We start from the raw sequence: 19562 nt of genomic DNA, 5'->3' as shown, positions 1-19562 counted from the left end.
AGTATGGGAACGGTCATATCGCCCATAAACGCTGTAAGCACTGTAACAATATGGAAAACATATACAAAACTGGATTCCTATGCAGTTAATAAATGGTTAATGATAAGATAAGAAAATATGTTCTCATTATTAGTTACATATCTATCCCTTAGAGACCAAATGCTTTAGAAACTAAATAAAAAAAGTTATCATAGATACAAGTATTCACATTCTGCACTTCAGACGGGCGTTTTTACCAAAAAATGTCATAAGTGGCGCTAAAAAAAGCTACAAAGGCCAAATAAAGAACGAAATTGGAGAGCATAGGAGACCAACTTTTCCAAAATACATTTAATTTAGTAAAGTACTTGGATAGAATATCCTAGTATTATGAAAAAATTCAGTTTTTGTTAACAGTTAATTTAAAATTAAGACAGTATCACTGGATATTTATGTAAATATAGAAGTGCTGACTACTGGGCTGGTGATAACCTTGTAGAGGAGACTAAATAAATTAATTATATAGTTGATTAGTGCTTCACTTTTAATATCTATATTACCAATGATGTAACAAACATTATATCAAATCAATACTTAAATGTAAATTGGTGTTTATCTAAAAATTGATCCTGATATAACAAGACAATAACCAATATACTGGTTAAAAAAATCTGTTTGAAGTGATGAAGCAATAGAAAAGGATATGTACATCTATTCCCACAAGATTTTTTTGCCCTGAATTGTATCCTCCTGGATATTCTATTGGTAAATGAAAACTACTGACCAAAATAAAAGTAACATTTGGTGCAAAATTATGCACCATCTAGAAAATATATGCATATTGTTCCAAATGAATTTATTTTAGTATTATCAGCCATGATAGTTGATGGATAAAATCTCCATATAGAATTTTCAACCTAGATACTATAAGAAACATATGTGGTAACATTTATTAAAGAAGCTGCAGTGAGAACATTTTTAAAAATGTTTACAATGACGTATGGACAACGGACCACAGACGATAGACGACGGCGATCGCAAAGTGATGCCAAAGGCTTATATGAACCTCTAAACTAGACAAGATTCAAGTTTTTATTATTGCATCAATTATGTCAATTATACCGCTTAAAACTTTAATAATATTGTTAAAAAGACGTACGAGGAATATCCCAGATATCGACAAGCAGAATGAAAATGGGTTGCATATTGATTATAGTTGTGACAGACATAACCCCATTGTCCATTGTAGTAAATCTGTAGATATCCTTCGCTATCGTTTGTTAGACGGAATGATAAATGACCTGTTGATCAAAACAAAAAGTTTTTTTTTTATTCAAACACGTTAAACCATCAGAAACAGTGTGGTTTTTATACAATAAATAGGTACACTAACAACAACTTAATAATATGGCAAATGAAATAAGTTTATGCAATCGGGTGTGTGTAAGCTGCTTTAATTTTGATTCGAATGAACTCAAAACACAGATATTTAAAAAAAAAACACAAACAATGTTATTCAGGATTAATAACCTCGCATCAGCCCAAACGGCTATATCGCGAGGATTATCTTATTCGAGTGTGAAATAGTGATCACAGTTGATTAATTCAAATTTATCAAATATCAAGTTTGAGTCCGTTAGTTTCCATACAAGATGCTCATTTGTTGTATCAATGTGTGACAGGCTTGTTCTCATTTATTTTTGTGAATGCAACGTTTTGCCATTATCTGTTTGTTACGTTGTCTGAGATTGCCATAATTGAAATACCTGTTAAAAGGGTAGCAGAATCGTATAACATCACATTTACAAACAAATTTGTCTACCATTTACCATGCCATCAATATCGTCCTTAAAATATCAGAGCCAGAACATATCTGTTTGTCTTTTTTAAGAATCCGTTTGCTGTTCGAGATTATATGAAAGTGTTGACGGTGTAACATAAAGAAGGGACCTGTGCCTCTTACAATTTTCATTTTTTATATTAAGATGAAAAAAAGTAAAAACTTTTATACCATATCTCCCAAGTACATTAGCAGTTGTATATCTGTCAAAGTATTGAGCAGTTGTAACTTCTGTTCCTACAATCATATCACAAATTTAAAACAAAGAGGTCATTACAAATAGTGTGTACAATGAAATCTGTCTAACCTAAATTCATATATATATATATATATATATATATATATATATATATATATATATATATATATATATATATATATATATATATATTATACAAAATAAGGCCGTTGTGTTACTTAAAAGTAGCTAGAGCTATTCTGTTAGTTTGAACATGTCATCCAATTCCATAATAGTAAATTTAAATTATGCTGAATATTTTGGTTATCCCGTGTGAGTTATAGCTTATATGCATGTTATGATAATTCTTTTAAATATTGATTCGTCTAATTTGACAATGAGTCAAAACGTATGAATAGACACCGTTAACATGCATTAATAATTAAAATGTTGTGTGGATACTTTATTTTAATTTTAACAAGTGAAACTGCGAGCTACTGCTCACTGATTATACCCCCGCCGCAAGTGGATAATATTAATAGTGTAAAAATATGCACGTGTTCGGTAAACAGGAAGTTGTCGAGTGATGAATCTGAAAACGCATCACACGGTATAGCTGACTTATATAAATCCTGAAACCAAATTTCAAAAATCCTTGTATTGTAGTTCCTGAGAAAAATGGGACGAAAATTTTCAACTTGGCTATCATGTGTAAAATCATACAAGTGTTCGGTAAACAGGAAGTTATCAAGTGATCAATCTGAAAACGCATCACACGGTATAGCTGACTTTAGATAAACCCTGAAACCAAATTTCAGAAATCCTTGTATTGTAGTTCCTGAGAAAAATGCGACGAAAAATATTCATGGGAGGGACGGACGGACTGACGGACTGACGGACTGACGGAAGGACAGACAGAGGTAAAACAGTATACCCCCCTTTTTTAAAGCGGGGGTATAATTATAGGGATGAAGGAAGTATCAAAGTTGATATAGTTTCATGCTTAAATTCAAATCTGCATCAAGCAAAAGAACATAAACGGTTAAATTGCAACTGCTTGACACACTGAGACATTCAACTTTTCATATTTACAGACTTAAAACCACATAAAAAAGACAATAGTTACATGTATCAATCCATTTTTTACAAAACATTACACTGCATGGCTGGTTTTACAGTTTAGGTTTTTCTTGAAAAATTATTTTGCATTTACGTGTATGCGAGTTCGTTGTCGAAATGATGTGAATAACATGACTGTTGTGTTTGGAAATATTAAATGAATGAATTGGAGCGATGCATTTGCATTTGCATTAAATGTTTTTAAACTTTTGATATTCAATTAAATTCTGTCTCCAAATGACCTTATATCTGTTTCAAAAAACTTTGGACATCAAGCAACAATTACTTTTTAATTTTGACCATTTAAGATTGATTTTTACGGGTACTTGAGTGATTCATAGTAATGGCAAACACATTTTCATACAAGTTTAAATGTTACTAATAAATGTAATGTACTTACTGCCTCCTGATTTAGGGTAACCTGCAATTAGAATAGAATTGGTGTAGGTATTTTTAAAAAATGACTTATTTAAGTAATAGATGATATAATGAAATATTTTCAATAGAAGCACCTGAGATCACCCCTAGGTTATGGTGGGGTTCGTGTTGCTTAGTCATTAGTTTTTTATGTTGTGTCTTGTGTACTATTATTTGTCTGTTTGATTTTTTTCAATTTTAGCCATGACTTTGTCGCTCCTATTCAAAAATGAAGTAACTTCAGCAACTTCCAAAAAGTTTTTAAAAAAGTAGAGAAAGAACAAAATAAACGTACACATGCAAAAAGGTGTTCTTTTGAATAAGAACTGGTAAACAGATGAAATAGTTTTCAAAGATATCAGGCTTATCATTTAATACGCCAGACGCGCGTTTCGTCTACATAATATTCATCAGTGACGTTCAGATCAAAATAGTTATCAAGCCAAACAAATACATAGGTGAACAGCATTGAAGATCCAAAATTCCGAAAAGTAGTGCCAAAATACGGCTTAAGTAATCTATGGCTGGGATAAGAAAATCCTTTGTATCTAAAAACATACTTTTGTACAGAAAATATAGCGTGTGTCATACAATATTGTGACCCTGGTATGTATGATGAGTTTATTTACACCTATATACTAATTCATTGAGCTTCATTTTGAAGTCGACGAGATATTTGTTTACAAAACAAATAGTTGTATATAGCACGATCAATATAAAGTAAAATAACAATACTACCGAAATTCAAAAAAAAAATCAAGACAGAAAGTAGCTTAACAAATGACAAAATCAAAATCTCACACGATTTAAAACAAAATGTTATGTGACTGACTTATTACAGACATTTTCTGCTGTCGACAACGGCTGATAACACCTGGTTTCATTGTTAGATTAAGCTCTCACTTGTATGACAGTCACATAAAATATCATTCCTTTGACAGCGATGTGTGAGAAAAAACAAACAGCTACATGTATAATAGGTAATACCACAATTAGTCAAAAGCATGCAAATGATGGAAGATGTCTCTTGTCTTTTTAAAGTCAATCATCTTTTTAAAGAAAATATCAAACCGGACGAACAGCGTACCAGTGAATTCATTATTACGACCAATGTAATTCAATTAAAGTGTATATTTATCTATTATAGTTTTTAAGATAAAAGTAAAAAACTCAGAAATTTTAGAAAAATCGTATTTAATTTACAATAACTTCAATAAGGTGTCGACTGATGATTTTGATCATTTCAACTTGTTTGGAGAGCCGTTTATCTTTTATATTTTTGTGATACTAGACACGTATTTAAACTACAACAACAGACTTCGGCCCAGAAACAAATATTAAACTTCCTCTTTTGACCAGGTGAACTAAACTAGCAGCAAGACCGGGGTCGTTGACGTTTGAATGAAAAAAAAATATGAAGTTTACGTCAATGACAAAAATAATCATCGCACATCTTGTTGTCAACGTATACTTTGTTGTCCATAATAGATTGATGTCTATGACAGGATGCTCTCAATAACGAGTTATCAACTAAAATAACAGACACTAAAAAAGATTTGCCATTTACATAAATTTTCATTAAAAAAGTGTTCAAAAATAACATAAGAGTATGACACATAAATCTTTGACAACATTAAACATTTAGTTTGTTATATCAATCAGTAGATAAACAAAAGGTACATGTCTAATTTGATGAACTTACGACAGGAAACACTTGCGTCTTCACTATGACCACAATTATGGTTGTTCCATCCATTTGATGAACAATGCGATATATCGCTCTCATATCCATTGCATTTTAAGTCATCCAACATAATTGATCCATACCCTTCACCAAATGCCGCATTCCCATATGCTGTTACGCTTCTAGAATGATTTAAATTTTAATGAAAGATATTTTGATTAATCTTATTAGTGGTGATTTGATTGAGCATTGCTAATCAATTCAGAACATCGCGAAATTACAACAGCAATACCCCATGACCAATCCTAAGAATTTCACATCAATAAACTACTTGCGTTTAGCTTTTAGTCACCATCGTCAAAACCTTTACTCAACCATTGCACTATCAGTTGTTGTTCCTAAATAAATACAACCATACAGGAATAAATTTGAGGGGCATGTTGCGAAGTGTATACCTTTTTATTATTACCTTGTAGAAACCTTAACAGTAGTTCAAATCAACATTAAACGCCCTTTAAAACTGCTATTCCTTAAATAGTGTGAGTAAGAATCATACTAAGTATCATGGATAGACTTTGACTGACCTGTACATATAAAAATAGCAAAGCGAGGTATGCTAGCAAATGAGACAACTTTTCACCAGAGAACAAATGACGAAGATTTACTCAACTAAAGGTTATCATTCGACCTTCAAACATTAGTAAAACTCAAACCGCAGAATAAATGGAATAGGCTCCGATAGGAATAAGAGTAAAATAACCAACAACTTGAGCAAATCCGTCACTTACATCGCCATCTAAAAAAAGCCCTTGTATAATATATTACAATGTAAAAGCAATATGACGGATGACTTTGAGTCAAAATGTACGGGTTTTTTTGGGTAACATATGACTTCAATCCATGCCTTGAAATGGGGTTCGTGAAGAACCATGTTGAATTATACAACTAAGTATATAACTATCTAGCGTAAAGTTACCTATGTATATAATTGAATATGGCGACTTTTTTTTCACGGTTATTTTAGTTGTTTTAGACATTGTCTAACTTCTCAGAGCTGTATACTACTGTTACCTTTATGTATTCAACCCGAATTTTATTTGTATTTACATTGTATCATAGATCAAATTTATTCGTTCAGTGTACGTTTACTTGTGTTACGTCTTTTGATTGAGTTAACATAAAAAGAGATGTGATATGATTGCCAATGAGACAACTATTCACAAGAGACCAAATGACACAGAAATTAACAACTATAGATTACCGTACGGCTTTCAACAATGATCAGGGCCCCAAACGCACAGTTAGCTATAAAAGACCCGAAATGACAAATGTTAAGCCATTTCTTCAATTGATATTTTATAGTGTGTCTTTCTTTGATGATACGTTACACTATTGTTTTAGATAAGGGTGAAGGTTGGTACCTATTAAAACGTTTAAACCCGCTGCGTGTTTTTGCACATGTCCTAAGTTAGGAATCTGATGTTGATGTGGTACATAGGTGTTCCTTGCTTCTCGTTGTATTTTTCTATAGATGAAACCGTTGGTTTTCTCGTTTGAATGGCTTTACACTAGTCATTTTTGGGACCCTTTAAAACTTGCTGATCGGTGTGAGCCAGGGCTCCGTGTTGAAGACCGTACTTTGACCTATAATGGTTTACTTTTACAAATTGTGACTTTGATGGAGAGTTGTCTCATTGGCACTCATACCAGTGTTATGCTATTTTAATGAGGATGCATTATTTTGTTTATCGTAATCATATTTAGTGGTTCAACAAACATTGATGAATTCAATTCGTGTCCACTATCTTGTTATTTGTTCCCATCCTTGGAGATAAAAAATTGCATTTAGATGTTAACCTACGACCAGGAAAGAAATTACATCACATAAATAATTAAGAATCCATCTTATTGGAATTCAAAATAAGATTATGTTATGACTTTTTTCTTTCAAAATAGTACGAAAGTATATGATTGTATTGTATACATTATCTGTCCTAACCATGTCACATCTCATTATTAATTTAATCTGTTGTAATGTGTCAGAAAATCGTTTACAATTATTGCCTCAGTGTAAAAATAGTCCTCAATTAATTTTGTAAACGCATAACAAATTCTGGAAGTGGTTGTTACTGCCATAATAGAGGTTAATTCCCTTCGACAAAGTTAGCTGCTTTTTTTGTTTGTAATTTTGCTCTTCATCGGCTTGATATTCGGCTTGATAAAACTTACTCTCGACTGAACAAATAAATGTTACTTCAAATACTTGTGTTGTATGAACGTTAGTACTAGCATATGCATACTGCTTCTCAGAAAACAAAAAAACATCTAAAATTTGTTTCTTATTTAACTATCATCAGAACTATGAGATCAAAATGGCTTAAGGATGTTCGTTCCTCTCGTTATTGAATTTTTGCAAGATGTTCGGAATTCTCTGGTTTGATCAATGTAATGTCATTAAAATAATTTCCCACTAGCTCCTACTTTTTTAATTCTAATTCCATTACACATGGTTTAAAAAAAAACATATCAGATAATCATATAACATCCTTGTTATTTTTTCATAATTTTTAAAAGAACGAAAGGTGCCACTGTTAACTGTATGAAAAGGCTAGAGAGAATAATTTCTCGTCAAATTTCCAATTGTTAATGATTCGAAAAAAAAAACCCACACGAACCCTTAATTATTTTCTGCCTTTAAGTTCCTCTATTAATTTATAATCAATTGATAACAGTCTTTAAATAAGCTTGTTTTTTTAAACAGAGTAGCAAACATTCTTAAATTCGTATTCAGAGCAATTTACCAAACAAGGGTTACAACAAATCAATCATACCCGTCAGTGGAGATGGGATGTTAGTTTTCAATTGAAGTTACATTGATTTTAAGTTCATGAGAAGCTGGACTGAATTACCCATATCTGTTGTATCCCAACATTTCACATATTACTTTAGCATCGTTTGTGTCGAAGTCGTCATCACAAATAGTTCCCCATGCTCCATTGTGGTATATTTCAACACGTCCTTCCCAATAATAATTACCACCAACTAGCCTAACATCTGCCAAATTAATATAATAGTAATAAAATGTATGATATATATTATTCTAAACAAAAAAAAACTAATGTAGAAAAAAATGAACAGATAATATCTTTTCCTGTGTATATTTGCAAAATGAAATCCCTAGACATAAGTAAAAACAAATACAAGAATATTAATTCCAAGGAGAATTTGTTTCATGCATAATGACAATTAACATATTAAGGCATTTATTGTGGAACATGCATAAAAGAATATTAAGACACTTCATAAACGCTACATTTTAATGGAATAGTCAATTCAAAACTTACTTGTATATGAAGCACTAGTTTCTACTGAAAAACAAAATAAAACATAACGTTTGAAAAGCAAATTTAAAAATACGAAGATGTGGTATGATTGGCAATGAAACAGCATATATATATAAACATGTACATATAGTCTTGCCCTATTCACCTAAATGTATGAGAATTACCAAGAATAAAATATCTTGTCCTATTGAAGAACAATTACAAATCTTAAAAAAAACATATATTAACTTATAACGAAAAGCATACCTGAATAGAGAGGTTTTGTAACCGACTCCTCCGTAGTTAACGAGTCTGAAATAAAAAAGTAAAATAGCGAAAATTTCGAACTCCAAGAAAATTCATAATGGAAAGTCCTTTGTCAAATGGAAAAATCAAAAGCTGAAACACATCAAATGATTGAACGACTGTCCTGACCTGGTACAGGCATTTTTCTATGTAGTAAATGGTGGATTAAACCTGGTTTTAAAACTAGCTTAACATCTCACTTGTATGACAGTCGCATTAAATGCCATTATATTGACAACGATGTGTGCACAAAACAAACATACATCATACAGGAAAGTCCTTTTTCAAATGAAAAAAGCAAATGCTCAAACACATCAAACAATTCGAAAACAAATGTCAGTTTCATGAACAGATGAATAGTCAGATGACATAAATGTGATGACCAGAAAAATTTATTCATAAAGAAACTATAGTTTCAAATCATGCACTCAAAGTTCACTTAAGGTGTCACCCAACACTTTCACTAACATTAATTTGGCTCTTTTAATTTTCATAAAATTTTGTCAAAGTATTTACTTTGACACTTTAACAAAAATATAAAAATTTAAAGATTTTTGAACCAACTGTTTTGCCAGAAAAATTACACTGGTTATATAGCAATTTGACAAACACCAATTTTGATCATTGAGAAGCTTAATATTCCTTTTACAACACAACGTAATTAAAACGTTAAGCTGACTTTACAGAGTTATCTCCCTGTAGTGTTAGGTACCACCTTAAGATGGATTTGGCTATTATTCATTTGTCCTTTTTTGGTCATATAGCTTTTAAACTGTTTCTGTTCTTATACATGCTCGGCTTTCGAATATTCGTTCCTGATGATCGTAAATCTAAATCTGGAAAAGAGTTTCGGACGCATGGAATTAATGAAGTGTTGTTTTCGTGTTTTGCAGAAGAATCGATTCGAGTTACTCATAACTATGAACAAATCAGTAATATAAGGAAAGAGAATAGGGATTATAGAAACGAGAAAATTTTTGTTTGCCATGATTACCTCTTACAAAGACATTACACATGCATTTAACAATATTAATGCACAACGTAATTTATGATAGATTAACACACATAAGCAGATTCTATGCAGTTGTTTGTCAATAATCATGTTTTTTCATACTCAAATAAAGACAGCTATTCAAACATTCATTCGTCGTTTTATATCTTCAGTAGAAAACATTGACTTTTAATGCAAATCTTTGATGGATAGCAGTTATTTGAATAACAACATTTCAATTTAAATTGAGAATAAAATATCATTCTCTCACTTACTAATAAGAATGAAGTATTAATTACATAGTTCATACTTATTTTTTTCGGTAGACAATAAGAAGTTTAGTAGTTTATTTCAACATTTGTGACATTCGTCGACATCTAAATTTCTGAATTTCGCCATTGGTTGACAATAAAAGGTTATCATAAGGATACACAAGTAAAAACATGTTAAATACTTACATGATGTTGGATATGCTATATAATAAAGAATGAAATATCGTTTATACATATTATCACAAAAAGAACAATGATTGCACGGTGAGATCCCTATAATTAAGTATGTTGTAATTATGAAATTAAAATATATGAGGATTTTTACTACTATAGTGATGAATTCCAAGATTTTTAGGGGTTTATGTTTATTTGGTGTACATATTTACATAGAGTCAAATTGACATCGAGGTCTAATTGTTCTTTTTATTTATAGCCAGTAAAAATTAGACATTTACTTTCCCTCGGAGTTTAGTATTTTTGTGATTTTACTTTTTTCTAAGCAGTAAATCATTCAATTTCTTTCATACAGAATATATATAAATACATGCGGTTTTTATACAAAGCAATCAAAGGTTTGAACGTTGTTTTCAATTCAGAATTGTTTACATATATATTTTCTCTTCCATTTTTGGTCCCACGGTCTTAACGCATTAAAACCCCAGATCAAATTGGTCATAAACATTTGCATGATACCTAATCCTTTGAACTTAAACGTTTCATTTGAAAACTTTACAATGTATGGTACTGTCAAATAGTTCAAAACAAAAATACTTTTATAGACAGAATAACGCATAACCTAAACTGATCATTTTAAACTATCTGTAGTCATTTTTAAAAGAAAGGCAACCATTGTAAAACTGTTAAGTGAAAGTGTAATTTTCAAAATGTTCGTTATCTGAATCATAAGTATTTGCTGTCAATATAGCCTATATCATCAGTATATTGTTTTATATGTACATGCATAAGTTAGATACTAACCACAGGAAATACTAGCATCTTCAATGTGTGTACAGTCATTTTGGTACCATCCGTTAGATTTACACTGAGCTATATCAGTCTCATATCCTGAACACTCTAAATTATCTAACATTATGGACCCAGAACCTCCTCCAAATCTTGCGCTACCATATGACGTAACGGACCTGCGCAATAAACAATCGTGAATGTAAACAATGGCTACGTTCAATTCAGCGCAGTTATGATGGACTAAAATATATTAAATATAATTCAACTTATATTATATATCATTTATATCACCGTATATATATACTAGTAGAGTTCATTCAATAACTTTATTTTTGTTCTGTGATGTATATTTAGTCTACTGTGTATGATTACAAACATAAGGTCTAAGTGTTTGGTGACTATGAAATTTAGAATTTATGTTACTTTCTTTAATGTAAAAAAGATCATCGCGATGACTTGAAATTAGAATGATTAGGTCAATGGGTTTTTTTTCTGTCGTGTTTTGAAATTTTTCTTACAAGAACTGACAATTAACTACTGTAGCGCATCTTTCAATGAGATGGTTACTTACTACTGTACCTCTTTAACTCGTCAACTTTAAAATAAACTAAGCGTTCTTACAGTTGGGTGCAGACCAAGCATTACATAAAGTAAACGCAAGTTAACGCCGCGTGCACATATTTCGTTAGTTAACTTCAAATCTCCCGTTTACTAGTAAACGCACGTTTACTATAATTACGTTAACGTGGTCGAAATGGAAATTTCTAATGTCTACCCTAGTAAACGGGCGTTTACTATGTGTCCGTTTAGTCAGTAGTAAACGGGCGTTTACTTCAGAATTCTTCAAATTTATTTTTACTTGACTTAAAAGTAAACGGGCGTTTACTACAGATTTCACAAGTGTATTTTTACGTGCACTTGAAAGTAAACGCACGTTTACTTTTCGCGTTAACTGATTGAGTAAATTTAGAAATAAACTTCAAGTTCATTTGCACATTTTTTTTTATAAAAACGACCCTTAGTCTTAATATTTTACGTATATAATAAAGTATGTGTTTCAAACCAGAACAATTCAAAAACTCTTTTAATTCAAAATATTAAATTACACAAAATCACTTTCATTAAGTCCATTAACTTTACTGATTTGCAGATTTTCTATATTTTCTTTTCAAAAGTTACAGGTGCAAATATCGATACGGAAAGAAAGGTTATCTGAGACATAGGGAGAATATTTTTACATGATGGGATGTAAACATCATGGTTTACGTTGTTTCGTTCGCCATTTATAATTTGTCTCTTCGAATTCCTAACTATAACTCGGTGCATTTAATACATTATTTTTAATCGAAATTCACCTTGTTTGCCTTGGATTAACATGATAAGATTCTGTTATGACAAATGATGAAAAAAACGTAAATTGTACAGTGTATTGAAAGGGATATCAATAAAGTGTAATATAAGTATGTACATTTGTACCATCTCGTCAATTTAAATGGTCAAATATTGCTATCTTTACATGGATATATAACTAATTTACTATGCAGCTATATATAGTGCTAATATGGTCTGTTTTGGTTATAATTCGATTAGTCTGAGGTTAGAAAACTACTGAAATTTGATTTTGGTGAGGATTAAATTACATTTATTTGAATAAACATACTTAAACTATTATTTGCGAAGAACAAGAAATTTACTATAATTATTGTTCAATTAAATACAAATGTGTGATAACATTTTTAAATAACTGTAATCGTCAATATGTCAAGCGGAAATGACCAGTTGGTCAATTAATTTTGATGTTCCTTATCATTTCATATTTTATGTCAATGTATCCAGGTTACGATGATAATCTGCGTTAACGGGTGTTTACTACAAACAGTAAACGCGCGTTTACTTATTACGAAAATAGAAGACGCGCATTTTTCCACGTTAACGCGAAGGTAAACGGGAAAGTAAACGCCCGTTTACTCTTTACAAAATTAGAAGACGCGCCGTTTTTGCGTTAACGCGGAGGTAAACGCGAAAGTAAACGCCCGTTTACTTTTAATGTCTTCTGCAATTTCGGAGTTAACGCACAGTTAACGCGGCGTTTACGTGAAGTGCACGCGAGTAAACGCCGCGTTAACTTTTTCGGCCCGTCTACATGTAATGCTTGGTCTGCACCCAACTGTATATAATGGACCAATTAATGAATGGCTTGCCAAGACATTTGAAAGTATATAACGAGGAAGGAATCTGAATTTCTTAAATGATAAATAATTGCTAGAAATATTCTTTATATTGAGTGGATCGAATGATCTTACTTGGAAATATAATAAATAGTTATCAAAGGTACCAGGATTATAATTTAGTACGCCAGACGCGCGTTTCGTCTAAGATTAAGATATTCTCTAATTTTTCCGCATTTTCACATTTCTTGTGCGGTGTGAGGATATTTTTCTCCTCACAAGTGAAAAATATGTTCTCATCAAATGATTGGTCGTAATTTAACTGTGACGTTAATCTTGTTTTCTTTTTAATTTTTCAATTGTGACATCACAAAAAAAGGCGACTATGCCTAGTGACGTTACATAAAAAGTACACAACTTTCTTCAAATCTTTGAAAAGGAAGGACAAAAATCATCAGAGAAACAGATTCCACCACTATAACGTTTATAACGGTTAAGCCCGAAAAAGCCTCGCGCTTTTTAACAAATATTAAAATTTAACTGTCTCCAGTAGGGAAATATCGTAACACACTTGTTGCAGTTGTGGAACCTATATTTAACTACACAAGTTCAGCAAATCATTGCCATTGGTATATTAACATAAACATGTTCTTACAAAAGCAATCCAACAAACGAATTTAAATGTCTAAACTAATTATTCACTTTCTTCTATACTTCCATTACTACCTTTAAGAATCAGCATTAATACCTCCACGATATTGTTACTTGTACTTGTTTGCCTAATGAACAGGCATAATTGTTCATCAACAGATTTCAACGGCGTAAAATTTGACCTAAAAAAGTGTTTTGTAGTTCCTGGTATTTTATGACAATATAAAATATCAAGAGATTCGCAACAGGAATATCGGTAGTAAATGAACTTACTCAACTATTCGCAACTTGAATCTGATTTCCGTTCGATCGCATAAAAGGTTATTTACGAAGCGTTGTGCAGAAATGTTATATGTTCTTGGAGAACACACGCGCGAAGTAAGTTTCATAAATAGTATTTTTAAGCGTAATTTTGACGAAAATCATTTGGTGTACACTGACAAGAAAAGTCAAGGTGTGTTATTAATTTTACACAGGTACATGTGTAAGCAATAAAATAATATGTTTCACATACTGCTCAACACAGTCTTTACATTTGAATACTATTCAACTATACTCCAAACTATTTATTTATTGAAACAGATAACATTATGTTTTAATAAAAATCGAGGACACAACCGACGCGTTTTTTTACCAAAGTTGCAAAAAATAGTTTTGCTTTATTTCCTATCAAATGTTAGTGATTACAGTCATCACAACTGGAAAATGACCTCGAGGAACTAAACAAACTCATCATAGATACCAGGATTGAAATTCTTTATTTGCGCCAGACGCGCGTTTAGTTTACAACAGACTCATCAGTGACGCTCGAATAAAAAAATGTTAAAATAGCCAAATAAAGTACGAAGTTGAAGAGCATTGTGGACCAAAATTCCTAAAAGTTTTGCCGAATACAGCCAAGGTAATCAATCCTGAGGTCGAAAAGCCTAAGTATTTCAAAAATTCAAAGTTTTGTAAACAGTTAATTTATAATTATGAACATATCAATGGTAACTCAACTTAACGAATTTAACAATATAAAATAGTCTGGAATAAAACAATTATACCAGAAGAGATTCATCCTATGTGATATGAAACTGGATTGCTTCTTAAAATAAAATCAATGTCTTTATAACCTCATTGCTGAAGAATAAATTTTCCAAGAGGCTTATTTTCATTCGTTTTTCAGAAAACGATATTTTTGATAGAAATTGGAAAAAGATGTGTCATGAGCGCAATTAGATATTTTCAGTGAAAAAAAATTCAAGGCTTTTCCATTACGTTCAAAATGTCAAAATCTATATCGAATTACGTAATCATGGTGATGTAAATTGTGTGTTGTTTCATTCAATTTTAAAGTTTAAATTAAGTGACTGACTATATTTGTAAAATGAACGTTAAAATGACGTAGCTAAACAATTTACCCATATCTGCTGTATCCTAACATAGAACAAATAACTTGAGCGTCTTGTCGATCGAACTGGTCATCACAGATAGTTCCCCACTGACCTTCGTGGTAAACCTCTACACGCCCTTCCCAATTAAAATAACCACCAACAAGTCTGACCGCTGAAATGAACACACATGCATATTATGATAAATCAACTTTGAAACTGAACGTTTTCTTAAATGCCTAGGGTCTAGTCTTCTATTATACTACTAAACGAAGAGACCGAATCATTCAGCCGCTACTCCTATGAAATATAAAAAGTTGGAAATATTTGTGATATAACGTATAAATGTAGTTTTTGTACTTCCTAAATGTGTCTTTTTTGTTTGAAACAATCTTATTTTCACATAAAAACGCCATTTTCTTTAAAGAATATATCCAAAGTTAGAGACCTTTTTTGATCAGTGTTGTATACACTTTCGCGCATGCTCAATCGACGTACTGCCAGACAACTCCGCTCACGGTCAAGTCGCACCACTTAAACACTTTCACGTATTATTAAAATAAGAAATGTGTTTAATAAGTTGTCACACACTACATCATCAGTCTTCTAGGCAATCTTCTTCTTCTCTGTGATATTTCCTCCGTTCTATGAGCACATGTGTAACACCGATACAGACACTACTGATTGGAAAACTCATATGGAAGAGGAACTAAGCGCATTTTTTCAAATGTTGATAAAAACGGATTAAAAATCGAACTCTTTAGTCTCATTTTGACTATATGAATACAAAAACATTGTATTCCCTATACACATCAGTTCTTCCATTTATTTAGAACAGACAATGTAGTTATGTATTTGTTTCAGGTTTTAATGAAGTAGGTCTTTGACTTCAGTTGATACAAAATATTTTTTTAAATTATCCGCCCAATCCGTCATACAAGATCAGTACACATACACATTTCTCAATACTGGACATAATTCAAAGATACTTAACGAAAGCATAATAACCCACCATTTAAGATATATCAACGATACAACTTATAATTTCTCCTGACAAAAAAGAACAAGAAAAATATCGAACAATACAGCAAATTCAAAAAAGGGTAGTCCATAAGGGACGACATCAAAAGTTCAATGTAGGATAAAAAAATTCACATAGTTTTTCACTGACCCCCAACCCCATCTCTTAACATAATTTGTGAAAAAATTATTTACCTATATGGATATATGTAAAATCGATTTTGAATTAACAAAACTTGCAGCAATTTTGACCCCCCCCCCCCCACCCCCACCCCAAACTATTTGATTTAAGTTTTTTTAACCTACATCGATATTTTGATGTCGTCCCTAACACTGACAAATTGAAACGGAAACGATCAGCAGAATCAATGAAAAAAAAACCTGTCATATTTCGCCTAGGCACCCCCGTCAATATCAACAAAAGTGTAGGGTTAAACCTGGTTTTATAGTTAGTTGAACCTCTAAAGTTATAAACAGAATTACGAATTATCTAAATGTGTAAGATAATTTATACGTATATTGCGTATTGACATCCGCTCATTACAATGTAGCTCAATGAATAGATGTCATATGCGCAAGCACTTTAGTTTTCAGAAGAAGCTCAATGGACGGAAAAACATTATAAGTCAAAGTACGTCTTCAATACGAAGCCTTGGTTTACACAGAACAGAAAGTTATTAAGGGCCCTAAAAATTACCAGTGTACAACCATTCAAACGGGAAAACCAATATATATGTGGTAGTGTTGGATTAGTAAATTTAGATTATACACATATACATTCAACAATGAAACTTTCGGTATATTATAAAGGTTAAAACTATGGCTTGCTTCTTGTTGTTATTATTTCTAGTTACAATATAAGATAATAGTTATAAGAGTATGCGTACACTAGAATATTAAAAGAAAAAATTATCTATACTATTAAACAAGAAGACCTCATTTTTTGTGTCGCTTCTCTTCCTTCCACGATAAATTAATCTCAATGCCTATGTGTTCTATAGGTAACATGCATAGTCGCATTTGTCATCCATTCTTATGATTATTCAGATTGAGTTATTTTAGGAGAAAAACGACAAAAAAGGACTCCGGATATTGATTCCGTCATTAGACTGAATTTTAGTCTCAGATAAGACTTCCGGTTTGAAACATGCACAAGTATAACCAATCGTATGATAGATAACAAAAATGAAAAATAAGTAAGCCAATCACAGCGTTCTCCATATCATGGTGTTTAGATCGCAAGAACCACAACTACTGTACCTACTTAAGAGGACAATTATTTTTCGCGTTTATCTACATGTTAACTACGATTATACTACTTTAATATATAGAGACTATCTGTATTCTGTCTGCTGTTTTCTTTGAAATGTTTACTTTTTAAGGGGTCATAACAGTTGTATATTAAAATAAGTAAAACATGTTGAAACAAGAATGCGTCCATAGTACCATAGTACACAGATGCCACATCGGCACTATATTTACTAAGTTTCGAGTTGATTGAACTTCAACTTCATCAAAAACTATCTCGACCAAAAACTTTTACCTGAAGCGGGACAGCCGGACGGACGGACGAACGAACGAGCGCACGGATGCACAAACTAGAAAACATAATGGCCATAAATGGGTCATCAAAACTTATTGTTGAAAGTGAAAGTAGTGGTTTGGCAAAAATGAATGTAGAGTAGAGATTAGAGGGAGGCAGGACTTCGGATGTCGGGATCAGGTGGTTTAAGTTCGGGATTTGGAGATTGCAATTGATCCTTACGGGATCCGGGAATATATTTTTCAATTTTTTGGATTTCGGGATATAATTTTCTTTAAATTCTGCATCTCGGGATTTCGTGTTATTGAGACCGGGATTTCGGGATCAGGATCCCTCCGACCACCCCTCAGCCTAAGTCGGTCTTAATCATTTATACAAGATTCATATCATACCATTGGCATGTTAATAAGGTTCTCAAAAGAAAAAAGCGCTGATTGATTGTCCTAGAAACATATTTTATTAGACTAATAATGGTCTATATATAAGCAGTTACATTTATTTCATGTTTGAAGCGGTGCAAATTTTTAATTTCATTTGACTTTTATCAAAAGATCCATTGTAGCAAAGGAGAAGAATAATTGTTGTCTGAGGCCAGAAACACCAAAATACTTGAATTTAATAGAAAGGAAACAAATATCGGACGTTGGGAAAAGGGAGAGGGCTTTTGATACCTTTTTATGAAATTCTCCATACATAATTTCTTTTATAAAAAATCATACTACAACAGTTCACAAGCTGTAAATGCCCACGATTTCGCGGGTGTGTTCTAGTTAAATTATTATTCAAACAGAAGAAGACTCAAACATACTTACGAGTGCTTGTGTACGAAGTCATATCTGAAAAGGAATATAGATATGATTTACCAAACAAATGTTTATAAAATTAAAATGTCAATTGTTCTTGAACAATTGAGAGGTCTTTCCTTTTGTAATGTAAAATACATGTTCCAATAGACATAGAATGTATTGAAAAGCTTTAAAACACACTGAAAATCCTTTAAATAAGGTCAAAAACACATAATTCGCTATATGGGACATGACCTTGACCTTTGACCTTTTGACCTTTGTCAAGGTCATTGGTCCCCAGTGTCATTGCTGAAGACCCCATGGGTCTAGGACCTTTGGTCATATAGTAAAAGCTGATTTTGCCTTTTCAGAAACCTAAAACAAGAGTTATGCCCCCTTACAGAAAGGTCAAATCTCTTCGGTCAAACTGTAACAAAGTTGCGCACTAATGACCCAAACATTTTCCACTATACAACACTTCTGAAAGTATTCAGGTTGCTTAGATTATCCGCTAACAAGGTGTTAGGTCAAAGGTCAAGGTCAACATACACATTTGACCTTGAGATATTTTTCAAAGTCACATGAATTGATGATGAATGGTGAAGATCCTACTTGTCTACGACTTACGGTTTCTGAGTTTTGGTGGCCAACCGACACCGGTTAATTTTAATAGGGGCATAACCTTACCAATGAGTCGTTGAATCTTTTCGATCCAAATGTAATGAAGAACCAGGGTCTGGTCCTGAACAAATTTCATCCTTCGTTTTTTTCTACCTATTACTGTTACGGTGTTGGAACGATAACAAGGTTTTTGGGTTTCGGAGGGATTACTCCGAACCAACAAAATATTTCGACTCACAGGGTGAGTTCCGGATAGGTATTCATGACACCGATACAAAGTGTGAACATGAAAGCGACACGTCTTACGGTTAACGCGGATAAATTTG

The 19562-nt window shown here is 32.1% G+C and overlaps 1 protein-coding gene across 1 annotated transcript in view; it reads right to left on the bottom strand.

The window, feature by feature from the left end:
* LOC143052563 (scavenger receptor cysteine-rich domain-containing protein DMBT1-like) overlaps window positions 1-19562 on the bottom strand; it is a 100085-nt gene that overhangs the window by 11315 nt on the left and 69208 nt on the right. The gene's annotated exons all lie outside the window — the stretch shown is intronic.

Source organism: Mytilus galloprovincialis, chromosome 11 (genome assembly GCF_965363235.1).
Source record: "Mytilus galloprovincialis chromosome 11, xbMytGall1.hap1.1, whole genome shotgun sequence".
Taxonomy (NCBI): domain Eukaryota; kingdom Metazoa; phylum Mollusca; class Bivalvia; order Mytilida; family Mytilidae; genus Mytilus; species Mytilus galloprovincialis.
This window is presented reverse-complemented; position numbering and strand designations above follow the sequence as displayed.